The sequence below is a fragment of the Onychomys torridus genome, chromosome 11 (assembly GCF_903995425.1).
Source record: "Onychomys torridus chromosome 11, mOncTor1.1, whole genome shotgun sequence".
In the NCBI taxonomy this organism is placed as follows: Eukaryota; Metazoa; Chordata; class Mammalia; order Rodentia; family Cricetidae; genus Onychomys; species Onychomys torridus.
The window spans coordinates 17,446,327-17,469,835 of NC_050453.1; the positions used below are offsets into that span (position 1 = coordinate 17,446,327).

The following is a 23,509-nucleotide window of genomic DNA, read 5'->3' on the forward strand; positions in this document are numbered from 1 at the left end:
ACCTAAACTTCAAAGACAGACACTACCTCAGAGAAAAGAGCTGGGAAAAGGCTTTCCAATCAAATGGGCTTAAGAAGCAAGCTGGTGTAGCTATCCTAATATCTAATAAAATATACTTCAAACTAAAAATCAATCAAAAGAGATTGGGATGGACATTACATATTTATCACAGGAAAAATCCACCAAGATGAAGTCTTGATTCTGAACATTTATGCCCCAAATACAAAGGCACCCACATTTGTAAAAGAAACATTACTAACGTTTAAATTAATTGCACATCAAATCCCACACACTAGTAGTGGGAGATTTCAACACACCACTCTCACCAAAAGACAGATCTACCAGACTGAAACTTAAGAAATAAAGGACCTAACAGATGTTATGATTCAAATGGACTTAACAGATATCTACAGAACATTCCACCCTAATATAAAAGAATATACCTTCTTCTTAGCACCCCATGGAACCTTCTCAAAATTTGATCACATGCTTGGTCACAAAGCAAAGCTTAACAGATACAAAAACATTGGAATATCCTCCTATATTTTATCGGACCACCATGCCTTAAAGTTAGATTTTAACAACAAAAACTATAGAAAGCCTACAATCTCATGGAAACTGAATAATGCCCACCTGAAGCACCAATGGGTCAAGGAAAAAATAAAGAAAGAAATTAAAGATTTCCTAGAATTCAATGAAAATGAAAGTACAACATATCCAAACTTATGGGACACTACGAAAGCAGTAGTAAGAGGAAAATTCATAGCTCTAAACGCACACATAAAGAAGACGGAGAAATCTCAGACCAATGACTTAACAGCACAACTGAAAGCTCTAGGGAAAAAAAAAAAAAGAAGAAGCAAAGTCACCCAGGAGGAATAGATGCCAGGAAATAATCAAATTGAGGGCTGAAATAAACTAAATAGAAACCAAGAGAATACAAAGAATCAAGAAACAAAGAGTTAGTTCTTTGAAAAGAATCAACAAGATAAGACAAACTCCTAGCCAAATTAACCAAAAGGCAAAGAGAGAGCACCCAGATTAACAAAATCAGAAATGAAAAGGGAGACATAACAACAGACAACGAGGAAATCCAGAGAACCATCAGGTCATACTTCAAAAACCTATAGTCCACAAAATCGGAAAATCTGGAAGAAATGGACAATTTTCTGGATAGATACCACATACAAGGTTAAATCAAGACCAGATAAACTATTTAAATAGACCAATAACCCCTAAAGAAATAGAAACAGTCATTAAAAGTCTCCCAACCAAAAAAAGCCCAGGAACAGATGGTTTCAGTGCAGAATCCCACCAGATTTTCAAAGAAGAACTAATCCCAATACTTTTCAAATTGTTCCACACAATAGAAACAGAAGGAACATTACCAAACTCTTTTTATGAGGCTACATTACCCTGATACCCAAACCATACAAAGATGCAACAAAGAAAGAGAATTACAGACCAATCTCCCTCATGAACATTGATGCAAAAATATTCAACAAAATATTGGCAAACCGAAACCAAGAACACATCAAAAAAAAAAAAAAATTACCCATGATGATCAAGTAGGTTTCATCCTAGGGATGAAAGGATGGTTCAACATATGAAAATCTGACAATGTAATACACCATATAAATAAACTGAAAGAAAAAAACCACATGATCATCTCATTAGATGCTGAAAAAGCCTTTGACAAAAATCCAACACCCCTTCATAATAAAGGTTTTAGAGAGACCAGGAATACAAGGAACATTCCTAAACATAATAAAGGCAATTTATAGCAAGCCAACAGCCACCATGTAATTAAATGGAGAGAAACTCAAAGCGATTCCACTAAAAACAGGAACAAGACAAGGCTGTCCACTCTCCCCATATTTATTTAATCTAGTACTTGAAGTTCTAGCTAGAGCAATAAGACAACAAAAGGAGATCAAGGGTGCTGTGGATATCACTCTGTATAAATAAAATGCTGATTGGCCAGTAGTCAGGTAGGAAGTATAGGTGGGACAAACAGAGAAGAGAATTCTGGGAAGTGGAAGGCGGAGAGGAGAGACTACCAGCCGCCGCCATGACAAGCAACATGTAAAGACATCGGTAAGCCACAAGCCATGTGGCAAAGTATGGATTAATAGAAATGGGTTAATTTAAGATAAGAGAAGTAGATAACAAAAAGCCTGCCACGGCCATACAGTTTATAAGTAATGTGTCTCTTTGTGCTTACTTGGTTGGGTCTGAGCGACTGTCGGACTGGTGGGTGAGAGAGATTTGTCCTGACTGTGGACCAGGCAGGCAAACTCTAACTACACAAGGGGATACAAACTGGAAAGGAAGAAGTCAAACTTTCAGTATTTGCAGATTATATGATAGTATACATAAGTGACCCCAAAAATTCTACCAGGGAACTCCCACAGCTGATAAACTCCTTCAGTAAAGTGGCAGGATAAAAGATCAACTCAAAAAAAAAAAAAAAATCAGTAGCCCTCTTATACACAAATGATAAAAGGGATGAGAAAGAAGTCAGAGAAACATCACCCTTTACAACAGTGACAAGTAATATAAAATACCTTGGGATAACACTAACTAAAAAGTGAAGGACCTGTTTGATATGAACTTTAAGTCTCTGAAGAAAGAAATTGAAGATATCAGAAAATGGAAGAATCTCCCATGCTCATGGATAGGTAGGATTACCATAGTAAAAATGGCAATATTACCAAAAGCAATCTACAGATTCAAAGCAATCCCCATCAAAATCCCAACACATTTTTTCACAGACTTGGAAAGAACAATACTCAACTTCATATGGAAAAACAAAAGACCCAGGATAGCTAAAAGAATCCTGTATGATAAAGCAACCTCTGGAGGCATCACCATCCCTGACCTCAAGCTCAACTATAGCGCTATAGTAATAAAAACAGCTTGGTACTGGTATAAAAACTGATATACAGACCAATGGAATCGAATTGAAGACCCTGACATTAACCCACACACATATGAACATCTGATTTTTGACAAAGAAGGCAAAACTATGGAAAAAAGAAAGTATCTTCAACAAATGATGCTTTCATAATTAGATGTCAACATGTAAAAGATTACAAATAGATCCATATCTGTCACCATACACAAAACTCAAGTCCAAGTGGATCAGAGACCTCAACATAAATCCTGTTACACTGAATTTGATAGAAGAGAAAGTAGGAAGTACCCTTAAACGTAATGGCACAGGAGATCACTTCCTAAATATAACACCAACAGCACAGACACTGAGCACAACAATTAATAAATGGGACCTCTTGAAACTGAGAAGCTTTTGTAGGGCAAGAGATACAGTCAATAAGACAAAAAGACAGCCTACAGAATGGGAAAAGACCTTCACCAACCCCACATCTGACAGAGGACTGATCTCCAAAATATATAAAGAACTCAAGAAACTAGACATCAAAATACTGAACAATCCAGATTGGGGATTTAGCTCAGTGGTAGAGTGCTTGCCTAGGCCCTGGGTTCGATCCTCAGCTCAAAAAACAAACAAACAAACAAACAAACAAACAAACAAAAACCCCAAAAAACCAAAACAAAAACACCTGAACAATCCAATTAAAAAATGGGCTAAAGAGCTAAACAGAGAATTCTCAAAAGAAGAATCTCAAGTGGCTGAAAGACATTTAAGGAAATGTTCAACATCCTTAGTCATCAGGGAAATGCAAATCAAAATGACTCTGAGATACCACCTGTGAGAATGGTATGATCAAAAACACTAATGACAGTCAATGTTGGAGAGGATACGGAGCAAAGGGAACACTCCTCCACTGTTGGTGGGAATGCAAACTTGTACAACCACTGTGAAAACAGTATGGCGGTTTCTCAGAAAATTGGGAATCGATCTACCTCAAGACCCAGCTATACCACTCTTGGGCATGCTCAATCATACCACAAAGATACATGCTTAACTATGTTCATAGCAGCATCATCTGTAATAGCCAGAACCTGGAAACAACTTAGATGCCCGTCAACTGAAGAATGGCTTAAGAAAATGTGGTACATATACACAACTCGGCAGAGAAAAACAATGACATCATGAAATTTGCAGGCAAATGGATGGAACTAGAAAATATTATCCTGAATGAACCCAGACTTGTAGTATGAATCTTAAATGGTCTTATTAATAAAATCATACCTGAGGCCAGTTATTGGGATGAATGCTGGAAGATCAGAGAAACAGAACAAGCCACAGTTTCCTCACCTCGCCAGTTCCTCAGCTGGTCTTGTTTCCTCAGACTGCAAGCTTCTGGGTCCTCATCCCAATGACTCTCAGCTGAACTGTGTTGCTCCAAAGCCTAATAGCTTAACCAGCCAAAATGCTTCTAGTTTCTGGTCTTCACGCCTTATAGATCTTTCTCTTTCTGGCGTCACTCCCTGGGATTAAAGGCGTGTTGTCACCATGCTGGCTGTATCCTTGAACACACAGAGATCCGCCTAGCTCTGCCTCCCAAGTGCTGGGATTAAAGGTGTGCACCACCACTGCCCAGCTTCTGCTATGGCTTGCTCTGATCCATTTTCTAGCCACCGTTTTTGGCTCTGTATCTAGTGGCTGTCTGTCTGTTCTCTGATCCCAGATAAATTTATTAGGGTGCACAATATTTTGGGGAACACAGTACCACCACACAGACCCAGAAGGACAAATATGGTATGTACTCACTCATAAGTGGATACTAGATATAAAGCAAAGAACAATCAGACTGCAGCCCACAGCTCCAGGGAGGCTACCTAGCAGGGGGACCCTAGGATGACTGTGGCTTATAATAAGTTTTGGTTTCAATCACTGGGCAAGCTTCAGTGACACATTTCACTATTAGGATAAGAATTTGTACTGTATCAAGCTGATAATAGAAAAAAAAAAAAAGAAATATTTGGCAACAAGCAAGGCATCTTCCTATGGTGGTTTCAATGAGAATTGCTGTTGCCCTCCCCCACCCCCCCATTGGTGGAACTACTTAAGAGGATTAGGCGGTGTCCCTTGTTATAAGAGGTGCACTGTGGGTGGGCTTTGAGGTTTCAAAAGGCTGGTGGGATTCCCACTGCTCTCTCTCTCACTGCTTCCTACTTGTGGATTAAGATGTGACTCTCAGCTACTCCAGCCAGCATGCTTCTGAAACTGTAAATCCAATTAAATGTTTCCTTTCTAAGTTGCCTTTGTCATGGTATTTTCTTTTCTTCCTTTTTATTTGGGGGGGAGGGGTTGTCAAGACAAAGTTTCTCTGTGCAGCTTTGGATCCTGTCTGTCCTGGAATTTGTTCTGTAGATCAGCCTGAAGTCTGCCTGCCTCTGCCTCCTGAGTGCTGGGATAAAGGCATGTGCCACCACTGCCCAGCTTGTCATGGTGTTTTATCACAGCAACAAAGAAAACTAGGACACTTCCCAATTAGATATCAAAAATATTCACTGCAGCTGAGAAGGTAGCTGAGTTATAGAGTCCCAGCTCATGTACAGGCCCTGTGTTTGGTTCCCAACTCTGAAAAATTAATCACAACAATACAGGATATAGCAAGAATATCCTGAAACAGATGTTTATATATACATATAAAAAGTTGCTGTTTGACAAAGGTAGTATTTAGAACCATTTATTAACAATGGCTAAATTATTAAACTAGGTTTGGTGGTGAGTGCCAGTAATCCCAGTATTTGGGAGGTTGAGGCAGAGGGTGGTGAATTTAAAATCAGAATGGGTGACACAGCAAAACCCTCTCAAAAGAGGAAAAAGGAGGGCAAGAATGTACCCATAGGGGTGGGCAGGAGACACAGGTGAGGGCAGTATGGAAGGCAATGAATGAGAAGCAAGTATAATGAAACATATGAAGATACCAGATGAAACTTATTACTTTATATGCTAATCTAACAAAACAAGAAAAAAGAAAGAAAGAAAACTCTAAAAACCAAAGAACCCCCCCCTACTCCATCTCTGTTCTTTTTCAAGACAGGTTTTCTCTGTGTAGCCCTGGCTGGCCTCAAACTCAGAGATCAGCCTACCTCTGCCTCCTGTGTGCTGGGATTAAAAGTGTGTATCTTTTATGAGGATAAATTACTAAAATGTATTGGCAAAAAAGTGACAAATAAAAATAACTTCTATGTATCCAACAATTCTAGTGTGTCTAAAGATCAGAAGCCAGGAATGGTGATGTATGCCTGTAATACTAGTAAAAAGGAGGCTGACCCTAGAGGACTACAAATTTGAGACCAGCCTAGGCTACAAAGTAAGTCTGATGTCAGCACTGGCTTATAAGACAAGACTTTGTCTTTAAAAAAATTTTTTTTAGCTGAGAAAAGTGAACTTAAGTAAAGCAAAACATCTTGGTTGAACTTATGCTTGAATTTATAGAAGGAGAAAAATCAACATATATATGATCGTTTATATATATATTATACACACACACACACATACATACACACATTTAAAAGTTTTTTAACTTTCAGTCAGTGAGCTGGCTTAGAGGGTAAAGGTGCTTGTTGCCAAGTCTTATGAGTTCACATGGCAGGAAGAAAACTGGCTCCTGCAAGCTGTCCTCTGACCACCACATGAACACCATGGCACACAGACACATGGACACAAAGACACACACAAATAAATGTAGTAGAATAATTTTGTCATTAAAGAATTGTGTATACTTAAGTAATACTGAAAGATAAGCACATAGGGAGGAAAAATGCAATAAGTATAACAAAGTTTAATATGAGATTTTGAATATCCTCTCTACTCAAATCTACTGGGTTCCCATTTTCGACAACCAGAAGTTGGAAGGTAAGAACATGAGGGGTACAATTTACTGAATAAATATAATTAGGGAAGGAGGGAGCGTACGTGCAAGCAGTAAAAACCATTTACAAAACAATTCGTAGTCAACCAACGTGAACTAATAATAAGAACCTCACTAGTAAACAGGAAAATACTTATAATCTACCCCTTTTTGACTATGACTGTCAATACTTTGTGTTAAGAAAAGGATGAGGAAGACTGCACATTTGTGATAAGTCTAGGTAGTTACTTAACTACTTTGCCTCTTGGAATCTACTCTATAGTAATACTTGTACACATTCAAAGGCATGTTCTAAAATCTTATTATTATCTATAATACCAAAAAACCTGAAATAAGAAGAGGAATGGTGTATTAAGTTAAGTTTTTTTTTTTTGGGGGGGGGTCAACTTCACACAAGCTATAGTCATCTGGGAAGAGGTAGGACCTCAACTGAGAAAATAATTCCGAAAAACTAGTCTGTGGGGGCATTTTTCAACTAAAGATTGGTGTGGGAGGGCCCAGCTCACTCTGGTTGATGTCATACCTGGCTGGTAGTACTGAGTTGTATAAGAAAGTAGGCAAGCAAGCTGTGGAAAGCAAGTCAGCAAGTGGCATTCCTCAGTAGTCTCTGCTTCAGTTCCTGCCTCCAGGTTTCTTCCTTGAATTCCTGCTCTGACATCCCTCACTGATGGACAGTTATGGAAAAGTAAGTCAGAAAAACCCTTTCCTCACTAAGTTGCTTTTTTTTTTTCATGGTTGTTTTATCAAAGCAATAGAAACCTAACTAATACAAATGGTTAAAGAACTAAAAAATCCATATTATGAATTATCACACAATTACTAAAAAGGAATGAGGTAATGACTTACATAGGATATATAGTTACAGATTGTTGCTTGTTTGCATGGCTGTCAGGGAGCTTTGATCCAACAGTTTGAATCAAAATTTAAAAAGTAATATAAAGTGAAAAGAAAAACCAAGCTATAATATCTGTAGCATGACTAACCAACTATAACAAAAGGAAGGGCTGGGGACTGAGGATGTAGTTCAGTTGGTAGAGTCTGGCATGTGCACAAAGCCCTGGGTTTAATCCCCAGCACCACTGGGCATGGTGGCATATGCATGTAGTGCCAGCAATGGTAAGCAGAGGCTGAAGAATCAGAAGAAGTTCATGGTCATCTTTGGCAACATAGTAAATTTGAAGCTATGTGAGACCCTGTCTCAAAAATAAATAAGATCCGAAATACATCAAATTGTTAGCAGTTTGGTGATGGACATAGACAGAGTAGGAATGATATTTAGAGGGATCTTCCCCCCGCCCCCCCTTTTTTTTTTTTGGTTTCTCGAGACAAGGCTTCTCTGTGTAGTTTTGGTGCCTATCCTGGATCTCGTTCTGTAGACCAGGCTGGCCTTGTACTTAGAGATCCACTTGCCTCTGCCTTCTGAGTACTGGGATTAAAGGCAGGCACCACTACCTCCAGACTTGAACATTGAGGAAACATTTTTTTTTTTCCTTTCTTTTCTTTGTTTTGGTTTTTCGAGACAGGGTTTCTCTGTGTAGCTTTGGAGCCTGTCCTGGACTAGCTCTGTAGACCAGGCTGGCCTCAAACTCAGAGAGATCCACCTGCTTCTGCCTCCCGAGTGCTGGGATTAAAGGCATGCGCCACCACCGCCCGTCGAGGAAACTCTTTAATAATGAGTTGTGCTGGTTTAAATAAGAATGGCTCTCATAGGCTCATGTAATTGAATAGTTAGTCATCAACGAGTGGCACTGCTCAAAAAGGATTAAAATGTGTGGCCTTGTCAGAGTTCACGTGGTCTTGTTGGAGGAAATGTCACTGGGGAGTGTTTTGAGTTTTTTGTGTTTTTTTTTCCCCCGAGACAGGGTTTCTCTGTGTAGCTTTGTGGCTTTCCTGGATCTTGCTCTGTAGACCAGGCTGGCCTTGAACTCACAAAGATCTGCCTGGCTCTGCCTCCCAAGTGCTGGGATTAAAGGCGTGCGCCACCACCGCCCAGCAGTTTTGAGGTTTTAAAAGCCAGGCCCAGTTTCTTTTTCTTCTTGCTGCCTGCTGATCTGAAGGTAAAACTCAGCTCCTTCTCCGGCACCATGTCTGCCTGCATGTTGCCATGCTCCTGGCCATGATGATAATGGTCTGAACCTCTGAAACTACAAGCAAGTCCCAATTGAATGCTTTCTTTATAAGAGTTGTAGTCATGGTGTCTCTTCCCAGTGATAGAACAGTAACTAAGAGTATTGAATAAAAGGATACTCTGAATCTAGAGTAATTTGTTTTTTAAAGGGAAGGAGGAAAAGCTTTAAAAAAAAAAGAGAGAGAGAGACAGTCGGGTGGTGGTGGCGCACGCCATTAATCCCAGCACTTGGAGGTAGAGGCAGGTGGATATCTGTGAGTTCGAGGCCAGCCTGGTCTACACAGCAAGTTCCAGGAAAGGTGCAAAACTGCACAGTGAAACCCTGTCTCGAAAAACAAAAAACAACAACAAAAAGCAAACAAACAAACAAAACGAAAAGAAAAGAAAGAAAGAAAGAAAGAGAGAGAGAAAGAACACTAGGCAGTGAAATGTAGGTGCTAGGCAGAATTGGCAGAACTGGGTCCTCACCACTTTGCAGCCCTCATTTGAGTTAGGCAGCAAATGGGTGATAACATCCCTGGAAGAGAGATGGATGAAAACGGATGATCACACAGTGTCAAGGTATTCCCCCTCTCCTCCCACATCCCTTTAAGTCACACAGAGAAAAGATACTTCTGCAATGGGAAAGTATGGTAAACATCACCTTACTCAAGTGACTAAACTACTGAGAGTTGGGTTAGCTGCTGTCATGTGTCATACAGTACAAAGGCTACATCGCCTTTGGGTTTTCTTGAGAATGTATTAAACAGAATAATAACAAAGAAGAATCACCTAAGTCTGGACATAGTGGCTCTATGAGGAGAGAGACCTGTTCTTTTAAATATGACAGGAAAAGGCAAACAACTGTTCTTAGGGAAACCAAATGTAATGAATGAACCCTGACTAAGACTTACATTAAAAAATATTAAAACTAAAAAGAACACTATTGGGGTAGCTGGGGGAAATATGAATATAAACTAGATTAGATAGTACTATAGTAATTAAAAATTTCCTGGGTACGATAAAGATATTGCAATTAGGTAGAATGTCTTCTTCTGATGATCTAGACAAAACAAAACAAAGGGTAGAGGGAAGGCTAGGCATGGTGGCACATAATGTAATCCTAGTACTCAGGAGACCCAGGCAGGAGGATTGGGAGAAATTCAAGACCCTGCTGAAAACAAAACAAAAAGGGGGAGGATAAGTAGGAAGCAACTAATGAGAATGATTAGTTCTTTGCTTCTTTGCAGCAAGAGATGCCTTCCTAAATTTCTCCCTATTCTCTTTTTGCTCCCTTTTCATATTAAGAAAGCAGAAACACTGTAAAGTCTCAGGATTATCTGTAGGCAGAGTTTCTCTGTGTCTTGGCAGCTGCTCCCAAATAACCATTCAGAGACTTATTATTAATCACAAATGCTTGGCCAATAGTTCAGGCTTGTTACTAGCTAACTCTTTATTTTAAATTAACCCATATTTCTCATCTACCTTTTGCCATGTGGCTGTACCTTCTTTCAACACAGCATGTTCATGTTGTTTCTCTGGGGGTCTCCCACAATTCCCGAGACTCTGCCCTTCTTCCTCCCGGCGTCCTCTGTCTGGCTGTCCTGCTTATACCTCCTGTCTAGCTACTGGCCAGTCAGCTCTTTTATTAAACCAATCAGAAGGTACCTTGGCAAAGACACATCTTCACAGTGTACAAAAAAGATTATTCCGTAACAATTATCGGCTAGTCATTTCCAGTTGAGCAACTAATTGTTTATACAGCTTGGGACCAATGCTTTGGTCCAAGTACTACTGCTATCCTTAACAACAGTACCAACAGGCTGTATTCTGGGTATAGATAGCTTCTACTTTAAAGTTACCTCTCTTCATATGCACTTCTTTCAAAATACAGAACATTTTCCAAAAAGAGATATATGTGTAGTATTCGCATCATTCAAAAAGATTTTAAGCAAGTACTAAATGAAATATTTCCATCTAATGTTCACTATTAATTATAACTTTTCTTTTAGGCAGACAATAAATAGTCTTCCAAAAGTGCTTTGTAACACATTTCCATAATGGGAATCTAAGTGTTTTATTAAAAAGGGACATAATTTTATGAAAAAGGTTATATGTAAATGGTGACTTCTGACAAGAGAGTAAGACCAGAAGGCACTTGGCCGAATGAGGTCCTTGAACTCAAAATCTTTTATTCTCTTTTTACAAATAAAAGTAATTTCTCTCATACTTATGGATTCCATGCTTAGAACTAATGTATAGTGTGGATTCTATTATTTCAGTCTAAACTTCAAGTCTTTATATTCTAGAAATAAATGGCTATGCTTTGATACATTTTTCCAGAAAATGAGAGACTCTTAAAAAGGAGAAACATTTATCACTTTAAAATCTGGTCAGAACTTTGGAATTCACAAAATGACATGTGGCCTATACAAAGCGTCCGAAGAAATGCTGAGACAACATGATGATAAACACCAGACAGCTTTCTTTGTAAGTGGTAGTTTCTTTCAAATGGGAAGTTGGACAGTCTGGTTGTTTTTGCTCAAGGTTCTAGAAAAACCACAAGTTCTATGAATGGTTTTGTTTTTTAACAAAAATATTCCTTTGGACAGAATTAAACAACTTACGTACAATTATCATTCCCAACATCTTTTTCTTTGAAGGCTTTTAATACTGTGTAAGGCACAATAATAGTGTTGCTTAAAAACTTACAGAAACAACACATAACACATTACACAACTCATATGAACAGCCCATAATAGGCAAATCTATACAAAGTAGAAAGTAGGTCACACACTGCTTATGACCACAGAGTTTGGGGTGTGAAGAGTGACTGCTGATGAGTATGAGTTTTCCGGTTATGGTAATGAAAGTTTTTTATCTTTCTCAGCATAGTAAAGACTCCACTAATTTGTAACAAATGGCACAAGAATGCATGTACAAGCACATTTTGAGACAAAGGTTTTGCTATGTAACCCAGGCTAGTTGAAACTCACAATCTTCCTCAGTCAGCCTATTGAACAGAGAGGTTACAGACGTGCTATAACACTACACTTGGCTGAGTATATTGTCTTATTAATAAAAATTATAGTTATCTGTTTTGACTAAACAAGATCTATTTTATGCATGTTGTGAATCCCTCAGTAGTAATTTTTCCAAGTATAATACAGATTTTATTCTTTTAATTGGCAATGCCATTTTTTTCCTTGTTAGCAATCTGAGAACAAAGAAATTCATGGGGAAATAAATTTCTGTTTCTTATTTTGAGATGTTATACAGTAAAACTTTATAATGAGAGGAACATCTCATCATGCAGAACTCACATACTACAACGATTCTTTAGTCAGTGACAGTCCTCATATATGATGATACCATAAGATTATAACAGTGCTGAAAAGTTCCTATTGCTTAATGACACATAATTAAAGTAACAATGCAACACTATTTATATGTTTGTGGTGATGCTGGTATAAACAAACGTATAAGCATAAACAAAATATAACATTTTATGTAAGTATAGTACATATAATTATAGTACAAAGGACTTGATAAAAAAAATGTTACTGGTTTAAGTATTACTACACTTCTTGCTGTTATTTTACAATGTACTTCTCATACTTATTAAAGGGGGAAAAAAACTCCCTGTAGAGCTAGATGCTGTGTTATGTGGACAGAAGTCTCAGCATCTCATGTTTACCTAACCTTTTATTGTATCCATACGCGACAGGTACTATGGACACTGGGTTTCAACCACAGCACCAGGCCATGGTGAGGTGAGTGGACTACATCATGTAGGTTTGTGTAAGTACACTCTAGGAAGTATGTACCTGATAACACAAATAGGTGACTGATGTCCTGCTTAATCAATACTTGCCTCCATATAGATTATGAACATGACTCTCAATGAAAATACACAAAATGCAAACTACAGAAACCCTAAAATTTTTTCTAGCAACACTGAAGGAAATAGTTCTTGAACTTCCTATTCCTAGCCAAACTTTATATAGATTACTTCTTAAATTACAGTCTGCATTTCTAATTCTAAGCTGCCTTCCAAACATGTGCTCTAGTTACAAAGAAAAAGAGGACATAAAAAAGTAGCACTTCAACAGCAGCAGGAAAATTAAGTGTGTATTCTAGTCACCACCTCTTCATACACAGCAGCAGCACATTTCAGAAGAAACTGAATTTTCATTACCAAATGAGTAAACAGATGCTTTTTCTTGGTGTGAGCATTTTCCTGAATACATTCACCACCGAAGGAGAGTTGGTCGGAGAGAGATGCCCTCCAAATATTTCTGCTTCTGTTCCGGCTTCCTAGACCTATTAATAGAGAACAGGCCTGGAAGGCTCACTCTTTACATAAATGGCAGGCTGCCTGGGAAGACAGGAATTTAATTCAAGGTCAGCACGCCTTATCAAGTCCTGTCTCTGCTATGCAGACAGTATGGATGAGGCCCAGTTTTGAGATTTAATGAGATAAGTCTCCTACAGTGATTTATCATGCTGAAGAAACTAATATCCTTTCACAGGTAAAATTTGTAACATTAGTAGTAGTGATTTCCAGTGCTTGTCTAACTTGGTGTTTAGTCCTTGTCATCATTGTTTTGGTTCTGTGTTTTGTTTTGTTTTGTTTTTTTAAATCAGTCTAGTTATGGACTCAAGGCAGGACTTGAATTCCTTGGATGCACTAGGTAGCCTCTGGAGTGTTAGGATTACAAGAATGTACCACCAGGCCCAGCTCTTTTAAATTACTTTTATCTTTTTTTTGTTTTGTTTTGTTTTTGTTTTTTTGAGACAGGGTTTCTCTGTGTTGCTCTGGCTATCCTGAAACCTGACTTTATATCAGCCTGGCCTTGAACTCAAAGATCCACCTGCCTCTGCCTCCCAAATGGTAGAGTAAAGGCACATACCAAGACTGCTTGGCTACTTTTATTATTATTATTATTTTATGCATGTGTCTCTGTGTGAATTTTTTTTCTTTTATGGCTTGTGTATGGGTGCATGGTATATGAAGAGACCAGAAGTTGTATGTTAAGATAGGAACTGTCACCGAATCTGGAACTCACAAATGTGGCTAGGCTGGTAGAGAGTGAGTTTTAGGGACCTGCCTGTCTCTGAGCCCTGACCCCCAGATCTGGGGCTACAGAGCATGCCTGGCTTTTTACATGGGTGCTGGAGATCTAAAGTCAGGTCCTCAGGCAAGCAGTGTCCTAATGGAGGCACAGCTGCCCGCCCCACCTCCTGTTTGTTTTTTAAAACAGGGTTTCCCTGTATGTGTATATGTAGCCCTGGCTGGTCTGGAACTCAAAGAGACCCACCTGGTTCTGTCTCCCCAGTGCTGGGATTAAAGGTGTACACTGCCACTGACAAGCTTCACAATTCTTCTTACCTTTACTTTTAAAGAATTATTTAACGGGTTGGGGATTTAGCTCAGTGGTAGAGCGCTTGCCTAGCAAGCGCAAGGCCCTGGGTTCGATTCTCAGCTCAAAAAAAAAATTATTTAGCTACCACCAAAACGTATTTTACATAGCATCGAGAGCAGAATCTCCCTACAAAGCTCAGAGCTTTTTAAACTTGCAATATGGAAATTCATGCTTTTGTAGAACATCAAGTATAATGTATCTGTTTAATTCCATTTTATAAACTAGAAACATTTTTTTTTCTAACAGGAAATATAAATATGCAAAAATGAAATCACAGCCAAGAACAAGCATCTATGAAAAACAAAACAAGCTGCTGAACTAGATTATGACTGGATGTTAGCAAGATTTCTGTTAATTTGGGTTGAATATGTCTTTATTAATTTTGTTGTCTAAATAGTAACAGATGCCAAAAGTTTAAACAACGTACTTAAGGGAAAAAAAATGGATTATCCAGGATATTTTATTCAAACAAAGTCTCAGAAGCTGGTTTTTTATTTGAACCAGGGGCAGGCCACCTCTGTTCCCGGAGTGTGGTCGAACCAGAGTTGAGTGGGCTAAGAACACTTGCCAAGAGTAGGATGAAGAGTTTCTTATGACACCAGGGGCCGGTCCTGCAGACAAAACCCATCACACAGAGGTGGTGCTGTACAAAGGAGGAATAGACCAGAACTCGGGGCAAATCCACTAACCGAGGCTCCACAGCCAAGTTTTTGCAATGCTGGCTTCACAATATGATCCCTCAGGAATTGTATGGGGAAAATGGCAAACATTTTAATTTGAAACTTAAAATTTCTCTAGACTCAAGGGGGCCACAATCTTTTAGTTTGGAACACAAGGGAATTTCTTCTACTGTATTTGAACTAATCAAGTTAGAAAATGTATCCAAATATTACCACTAACAGAAATAGCATAGAAGACACTGGATTCAGTGAAGATCCAGCTGTTTGGCCTTGGTTTGTTAGTGGATTTGGTAACTTTTTAAGGTACTCAATCTGTCTTTAAAAAAAAAAAAAAAAAGCTGGGCAGTGGTGGCTCACGCCTTGCACTTGGGAGGCAAAGGTAGGTGGATCTCAAGTGAGTTGAGGATGGCCTGGTCTACAGAGTAAGTTCCAGGATAGCCAGGACTATTACACAGAAAAACCATCTTGAAAAACAACAGCAACAACAAACCAATAAGAAAGAAAGAAAAAAAAAAAAGGTTAATGTGATGTTAATTCAAAATTTTGGAGCTTTGGTATAAATACTGGTTTAGTTATTTACTAATTCAAATTGGGAGATGTCTAAATTCTCTGACCCTTGATGTCCATGTGTACATGATGAGGTAATAAACAGAATCCATCTTAGAGGGCTACTGTGAGGATTAAATGAATCAACACCATGTGTTCTTAGAAGAGTGTGTGATCCCTAGTAAACACTAAGTGTCAGAAATAGCAATCTTGGCTCAAGCTTATAATACCAATACTCAGGAGAGTTTAAGGCCATTGAGGCTACAAAGCCAGTCACAAACAGGAAAAAAAAAAAAAAAAGATTAAGGAAAAAAAAGAAAAGGAATAGGGATGTACTTTCTATACTGAAAAAAAGTATCAAATGAATATATCTACTGAAGATTATGGACTATTATTTTTCAGTACACTAGGAAAGGCTGGTGTGTGTGTAAACAAGTAGATCAGTTCTAGTTATCTGCCAATTTGTGATTCTTAACAATTTTCATGATTCTTTCAGACCTGAAGTTAAATTACCAAGGGTGGTGACTCACTAAATTGAAGAGCAAACAATGTTAGAGTTAATCTGACTCTACTTTAAGACTCCTACAAGATTTATTTATATCCTGGAGAAGTATAGGGTTGAGTGCAAGGTCTCTTGAAATAAGGCTGTATTTTATAGGCTGTTTATATTTGTGAGGGCCATGAGAGAGCTAGAGAACCAAATCTCATTTTGGTACAAGATCTTTACTTCCTAATGTCTAGGGAAATGGGAAGCATACGGACAAGAGCCACTGATGTACACTGTATCTCCTCTGATACCATTTAGTCTTATTTATTCACTCACATCTAGAAAATTAAGTATCCCACAGAATTAACAAAAGGAAATATATGTAGAAAGACAATATACATTATTACTTTGGGCTCAATTTTGCTTCATTACAAAAACTGGCCTAAATACTTCTATTTATTTATTTTAAACTACTGTATAATCAAATGAATTGAGTTATTGCCCTTCATCTGACAGAGCCCTTTCATTAAACTTCACTTTAGTCAATGACCTGCCTTATCAATTTAACAAATCCTTACAGTTTGAGATCGACAATGGCAAATGCTGTTTTCCTGATCTGGAACCTGAAATACTTAATTCAGCCACTTAGGACTTGGAACCACCTTCTGTACACAACAGTGTTAAGCAATCTGGGTAAGTGTAAAGTATGGCTGTTTTCCTCCAAATCGAGAGCAAGTGTTTACATAAGATGTTGAGTGGAATGTTTGACTCATTTCCCCCCAAAAAAGAATGCTCAGTGAATAGGATGTATTTCATTTACTGAATTAAAAGCCTCAAATAAACCAGTAATAATTTATACTGTAGGCCAATTAATCACCACAGTACTGTCTCCTATAAACTGTCCTTGGTGATCAAAGCATTATTTTACAAAGTTGTTAGATAAAATCATTTTATTATATTATTTATATAGCAGTCAGTACTTAAAAGCCTTGAAGTTTAAAATTATTATATTCCTAATTATAAAGGATTAGCTAGCAACTTTTTTTGTAGTATTTTAAGTTTTTGAAAAAGTTCTATAAAATTTTTTTCTGATTTTGAGAATATATCTAAACTGAAGATGACTAGTCATTAGTGAATTCCTGAATTGTTTCACTGGGTTACACCAGCATTGTAAATAAGTACCACATAGTAGTATTCATTAAGGACATGTGATAAGGTCCTTCCTAAATATGTAGTTTTAGTTACATGTGTACATAGGGGTTATTGTATAAAATGTATTACTTAGTTGATTCCAAATAAATTTGAGAAACACTGTTCCAGAAGAGAATTCTAAATTGTACCTCAGTTTAAACTTTATTTTACATTGTTTGTGTTGTTTTGACATAGTGTCTCAACTCTGTAGCCCAGTCTAGCTCAGAATAGTAAAGATTGGCTTCAAATTCATGGGTGAGCCATAGCCTCTCAAGAATTGTGACTACAGGTATGACCCGCCATATCTAGCTGTAAAGCTTACTTTAAATGCATACCTACCTGCAGAGTTATAAAAAAAAAAAGGGCAACTTTGATTCAAGAAAATATATGCTAAGGACTGTGCTAGACAGTGAGACAGGAAGATGAATTTGATCTCTGACCATAAGAACTCATTAAGAATGTATATCAGGCCCAGCAAGGGTAGCATATGCCTATAATCCCAGCACTTGGGAGGCAGAGGCAGGAGGATCTCTGTGAGTTCGAGGCCAGCTGGGTCTACATAAACCAAGTTCCAGGACAGCCAGGGCTACAGAGAAACACTGTCTCAAAAAAACCAAAACAAACAAACAAACAAAAACAATGTAAATCAGTTACAATTTGGTGTTAACAAAAGCATAAAGGAACAATTTTTTTGAGAGGTCTTTCTAAAGTGTATCTTCACTTACTCGGTCTATGTGAAATATGTAAATTATAAACCAGGGGTGATGGCACAAGCCTTTAACCCCAGCACTCAAGAGGCAGAGGCAGGTGGGTCTCTGAGTTTGATGTAAGCCTGGTCTAGAGTTCCAGGACAGCCAGGAATACCTAGAGAAATCCTGTGTAGCCATGGCTGGCCTGGAGCTTGATATTTAGAAACCCCCATCTCAAAAAACAAGCAACCAAAAAAGAAAAAGAAAAAAAAAGAAAGAAAGGGAAACTATTGTTAGGGAAATGAGTGGCTGTCAATACAGACCACAGTTGCTAGCCTTCTGTCACACAACTTGACTTCCTAATAACTACCTTTATTGGCCCTAATTTTTCTATATGATCTTGAAATGTGTTTAACAACTTCAGAATAAGGAGGAGGTTAACTTATCACTTCTCCTGAAACATGAAATTATGGTGTCCCTTCAGGTACTACCACAAATAAAAACAAAAACTGCTATGGCCTTCTATTGCTTGAACATCACACAATGTGCTCGCTCACTCTGCTGTTAACTCAGTACAGAGAAACACTTTTAAATACTGCATCTAAATTCCTATTTGAGAAGCAGGCAAAACCAAGAAGACATCTTTTTGCAAACTAGAATTTCAAATCACATGATCCACACAACTTCCACACAATTCAGCCACACCAAGAGCTACTAGAGACAATAAACATGCTAGATCCTTCTTAATAGTTCTTTTCACATTGTTGGACAAGCTAGAAATTCTAATTACTTTCTGGTATTATGAACTTTTCTCATGCTAAGTTCCTCCTCCTTTAAAAAATATTTATTATTGTGTGTATGATTTGTAAGAGTGTACATGGAAAACAGTGTATGTGGAGACCAGAGGACAGTTTTTGGAAGTCAGTTCTCTTCCTCTGTGGGTTCTGGAGATTGAACTCAGGTTACCATGTGCACAGCACATGTAAGTGCATAGCACGCACTTTTACTGATGTCTTAGAAACCCATTTCTATTGCTGTGAAAAGACACCATGACCACGGCAAATTTTTTTTAAACATTATTTATTGATTCCTATTTTATGTGCATGATAGTGGACTTGGAATTGTAAACCACTCAAATGTTCTCCTTTATCAGAGTTGCCATGATGTCTCTTCACAGCAATAGAACCTAAGATACTGACCTGTTGTGAGAAGCTTGAAATCTATGCTGTTGCACTACTGTTTGGTACCCACAAATAAAAAATAAACAGGTCAGTTCTCACTGTTATTAGTCTTAGCAATACAGAGACAGCAGGAAAATAATAGCAAATTGAAGGCCAGGCTACGGTACACAGCAAGACCCTATCTAGAAAAAGAGAAACACTTTTTGCTGTGGGATATTCTGTATGTCAAATGTGTTGCTCTGATTGGTTAATAAATAAAACACTGATTGGCCAGTAGCCAGGCAGGAAGTCTAGGCGGGACAAGCAGAGAAGAGAATTCTGGGAAGTGGAAGGCTGAGGCAGAGAGATACTGCCAGGCGCTGCCATGACATGACAAGTGAGATGTAAGGTACCGGTAAGCCACGAGCCACGTGGCAAAGTATAGATTAATAGAAATGGGTTAATTTAAGATATAAGAACCAGATAGCTAGAAGCCTGAGCCATTAGGCCAAACAGTTTAAATAATATAAGAGTCTGTGTGTTTATTTTATAAGTGGGCTGCAGGACTGCCGGGGTTTGTCAGGAGCTGGATAGAAAAACTCCAGCTACAACTTTTCCTTTCCTTTTCTTTCTTTCTTTCTTTCTTTTTTTTTTTTTTTCCAAGACAGGGTTTCTCTCTGTAGCTTTGGTGCCTTTCCTAGACTAGCTCTGTAGACCAGGCTGGCCTCGAACTCACAGAGATCCACCTGCCTCTGCCTCCAGAGTGCTGGGATTACAGGCATGCGCCACCACCGCCCAGCTACAACTTTTATAAATAAAAGTAATAAAGTTCTGGGGAAGTTTATTTTAAAAGACCAATTTCCAGAGCTAGAGAGATGACTCTGCTGTTAAGAGCCATGGTACTGCTCTTTCAGAGGACCGCATTTCAGTTCCCAACATTGACACTGGGCAGTTCACAATCATCTGGAACTCTAGCCCCTGGGGATCTGATGCCCTCATTTAACCTCCATGGATACCTGCATGCACATGGCACTCATTCTCACATTCATTCACTCATTCTCTCTCTCTCTCTCTCACACACACACACACACACACACACACACACACACACACACACTTAAAAATAAATCAATCTTTTTGAAAAAGGAAAAATCTCCATCTTGAGATTGTGGTCCAATGCAGTGGACGATACATAAAGGTCATTGTAAATTCCTCTGCACTTCAATGGCCCTGCACTGGAAAAACATTTTAGTAGATATACTTGTTAATTGGAATGATGCAGTAGAGGGAAGAAAGTGATGAAACAGAATGACAACTATTCTGAGGGAAATGTGCTCACACTGGCAGGCTGGAAGAGAGGTGGCTCTAATGCAACACGGTCAGAAGTCTGACCATGGCATGGGCAGTCGTCACTCCATGCAACAAAAGGAAAGAGGGTAATAATAGGCCAGTGGTGGTAGAAAGAGGAGAAAACACTTCCATTTTTTAAAATCCACACTTCAGTGACATAAGCTGTGAGGTCATCTTGGAAATAAGCTGAGAATAAGGAGTAGGAAAGAGGGTATGAAATACTGTGACTGTCTTGGTGACTGGAAAAGTCGATTGACCAGAGGAATAAGGAAGCACTGCCAGATAGCATTTAAGGGCTCCTTTGGGATATGTGGTCACAATTTCTAAGTGAGATCAGTCAGAGTGGTTATGTGTTTTCCTCTAACCACATTCAGCTGCTGAGGTGTGGAGTAGATAGAGTTGTTTGAATTGGAGCAGCTAGAATGTGGCAGAGTGACTAATGGAAGGAAGACCGTGGACTCTAACCCCAGACCATGGGGGAGTATGAATGATTAAGGAACTAGCTCATGAGACTGTGGAGACCAGTAAATCAAGACCTAGGGCAGCAACATTAACTTCAACCATGGCCTAGCCAAGCTGACGAAATCAACTATCACAGAAAAACAGTTTAGGATATATGGTATCATCATTTTTTATTTTATCGTTGTTATCATTATTATTAGTTACTGTCCATCCATGAGTTAGAGAGCACTGTGGAAACTGAAGTTTAGAGAGGGAGTGTGAGAGCAGGACACCAGAGACACAGTTCTTTTTCAGTTCAAGGGATGGAATCAAGGCCTGGCACATGTTGGCCAAATGCCCTAAGCCAGTGGTTCTCAACCCGTGGATCACAACCCCTTTGGGGGCTGCATATCAGATATTTATATTATGATTTATAATAGTTGCTAAATTACAATTATGAAGTAGCAATGAAAATAACTTCATGGTTGGGGTCACCACAACATGAGGGTCGCAGCGTTAGGAAGGTGAGAACCACTGCCAAGGCACCCGTCTTAAGGGGAGAAAACATGCTGGATGAGAATATAGTTTAAGTGTTAAGGTGCTTAACGTCTGTCTTCTACCACTTCATTGTAGGCGGATTTTTCTCCTCTCTTTCTCTTTGACTTCCTTTCTGTTATTTGCTTTACTTTAACTTAAATAGGTACCACGTGGCTTTCTTTCTCCTTATAATGGCTGGTAAACAAAAATCCTTAAATGTTAGCTCTTTTATAGGCATAATCAAGGTCTTATATCTATCAATTATCTCCCTCCTCAAATTATTAAGTGTTATTACACTTAAAATTTCATTTTTTACAAACTTCTTCAGTTAGCTTTGGCCAAGTTAATATGGGAAGTATGGATTATTTCATAAATGGTTTGAAACATGTGGTACCCCACTTGGGACCAAACATAGATTATTTCTCAAATTTTTTGTGAGGATGTTCTACTCTCATTTCTGTTGCTGTGACAAATACCCTGACACGAAGCAACTTAGTAGAGGAAAGGGTTATTAGGCTTCCAATCCCAGGTTCCTGTTCATCACTGCAGGAAGCCAATGCAGGAACTCAAACTCGTCTACAGTCAAGAGCAGAGAGAAACACATGGATCACTTGCTTGCGCTCATCTAGCTTTATCTTATATAGTTAAGAACCACCAGAATAGGGAATGGTGCCACCTACAATTAACTGTATCTCCCAAATTCAACCGACAAACAAGATAAGCCCCACAGACATGTCCACAAGACAATCTGATCTAGAAAATTAATTCCTAGTTAAGGCCTCTTCTCGGGTGACTCCAGGTTATAGCAAGCTAAAAAAATTTAATTAAAACATTAAATTAAAATTAAAAAAAGCTGAGCATGGTGGCACATGCCTTTAATTCTAGCACATGGGAGGCAGAGGCAGACAGATCTCTGAGTTTGAAGACAGCCTGATCTATATAGTGAGTTCAAGAATAGCCACGGCTATGTAGAGACTCTGCCTCAAAACAAACAAACAAACAAACAAACAAATGCTATCCTGTGGATGACACGAAGCTATGTAGAGAGACTGCCCCAAAATAAATAAATAAATGAATAAATAACTCTCCTATGGATGACATGAAGCTGAAAGGTCATTGCTGTGGAATAATCCTTCTGTACATTGTGGATATGTATTATTCTCATTGGTTAATAAAAAGCTGACAGGCCAGTAGCCAGAAAGGAAATATAGGCAGGATAGCCCGACACAGAGGACTCTGGGAAGAGGAAGGGTGGAGTCAGAGGAGACACCAGCCAGCCAGCTGCCAGGGACGTGTAAAAAGTGAAATAACATTCCATGAGCCACATGGCAGAGCGTAAAATAGAAATATGGGTTAATTTAAACGTAAGAGTTAGCTAATAATAAGCCTGCATGTCAGAAGAGGGCACCAGATCTTAATACAGATGGTTGTGAGCCACCATGAGGTTGCTGGGAACCGAACTCAGGACCTCTGGAAGAGCAGCCAGTACTGTTAACCTCTGAGCCATCTCTCCAGCCCCAAATAGTTACATTTTAATGAAAAAATTTACACATATATTCAAGTATAATTTTTCCAATACCAGCAAGATTCACTTCTATCTATTGACTATTCTCTACAAAGCTGCTCAATGCTTTTTATCTTTTCTCTAATCCAAGTGATTAATATAACTTGAGAATTTAGTCAGGCCATGAAAAAGCATAAAATTAGCTTGACTTTTGTTTCTTGTAGTAACTTTTTCTTGCCTTTATAAACCATTTTAATTTTACAGTTTAAGGTAGACCAGGCTTTGACTGAGTTTTCCTAACTTTTATTTTTGCCCAGCACTTGATCCTTTTTAACTTTAACTCACTACTCAAGTGTTCCATTTTTTTAAACAGTTCTTCACCAGCTACCACTGTCCTTCTGTTAGGCAAAGGTGCTTTCTTATATTTGTAGAGTCTACCCCAATCTGACTGCTTCTCTTTGGTACTGCTTGGTTTATTTTCAAAGATCTTTGCAAGTCTACTTGAGAACATAAATCAGAAATATTCCTAAAACATATTTCTTGCTCTATATTTACTTAGAGGCAGCATGTGACTCGACC

The 23,509-nt window shown here is 38.5% G+C and overlaps 1 protein-coding gene across 2 annotated transcripts in view; it reads right to left on the reverse strand.

Moving 5' to 3' along the window:
- Desi2 (desumoylating isopeptidase 2) overlaps positions 1 to 23,509 on the reverse strand; it is a 57,953-nt gene that overhangs the window by 22,574 nt on the left and 11,870 nt on the right. Inside the window, exon 1 of one of the 2 annotated variants that reach the window (XM_036202334.1) lies at positions 4,244 to 4,273. The exons of the other annotated variant lie outside the window; for it this stretch is intronic. The gene's annotated coding sequence lies outside the window, so the exon portion shown is untranslated. Of the gene's footprint in view, positions 1 to 4,243; positions 4,274 to 23,509 lie in introns of those variants that run through there. 2 annotated transcript variants of the gene reach the window in all.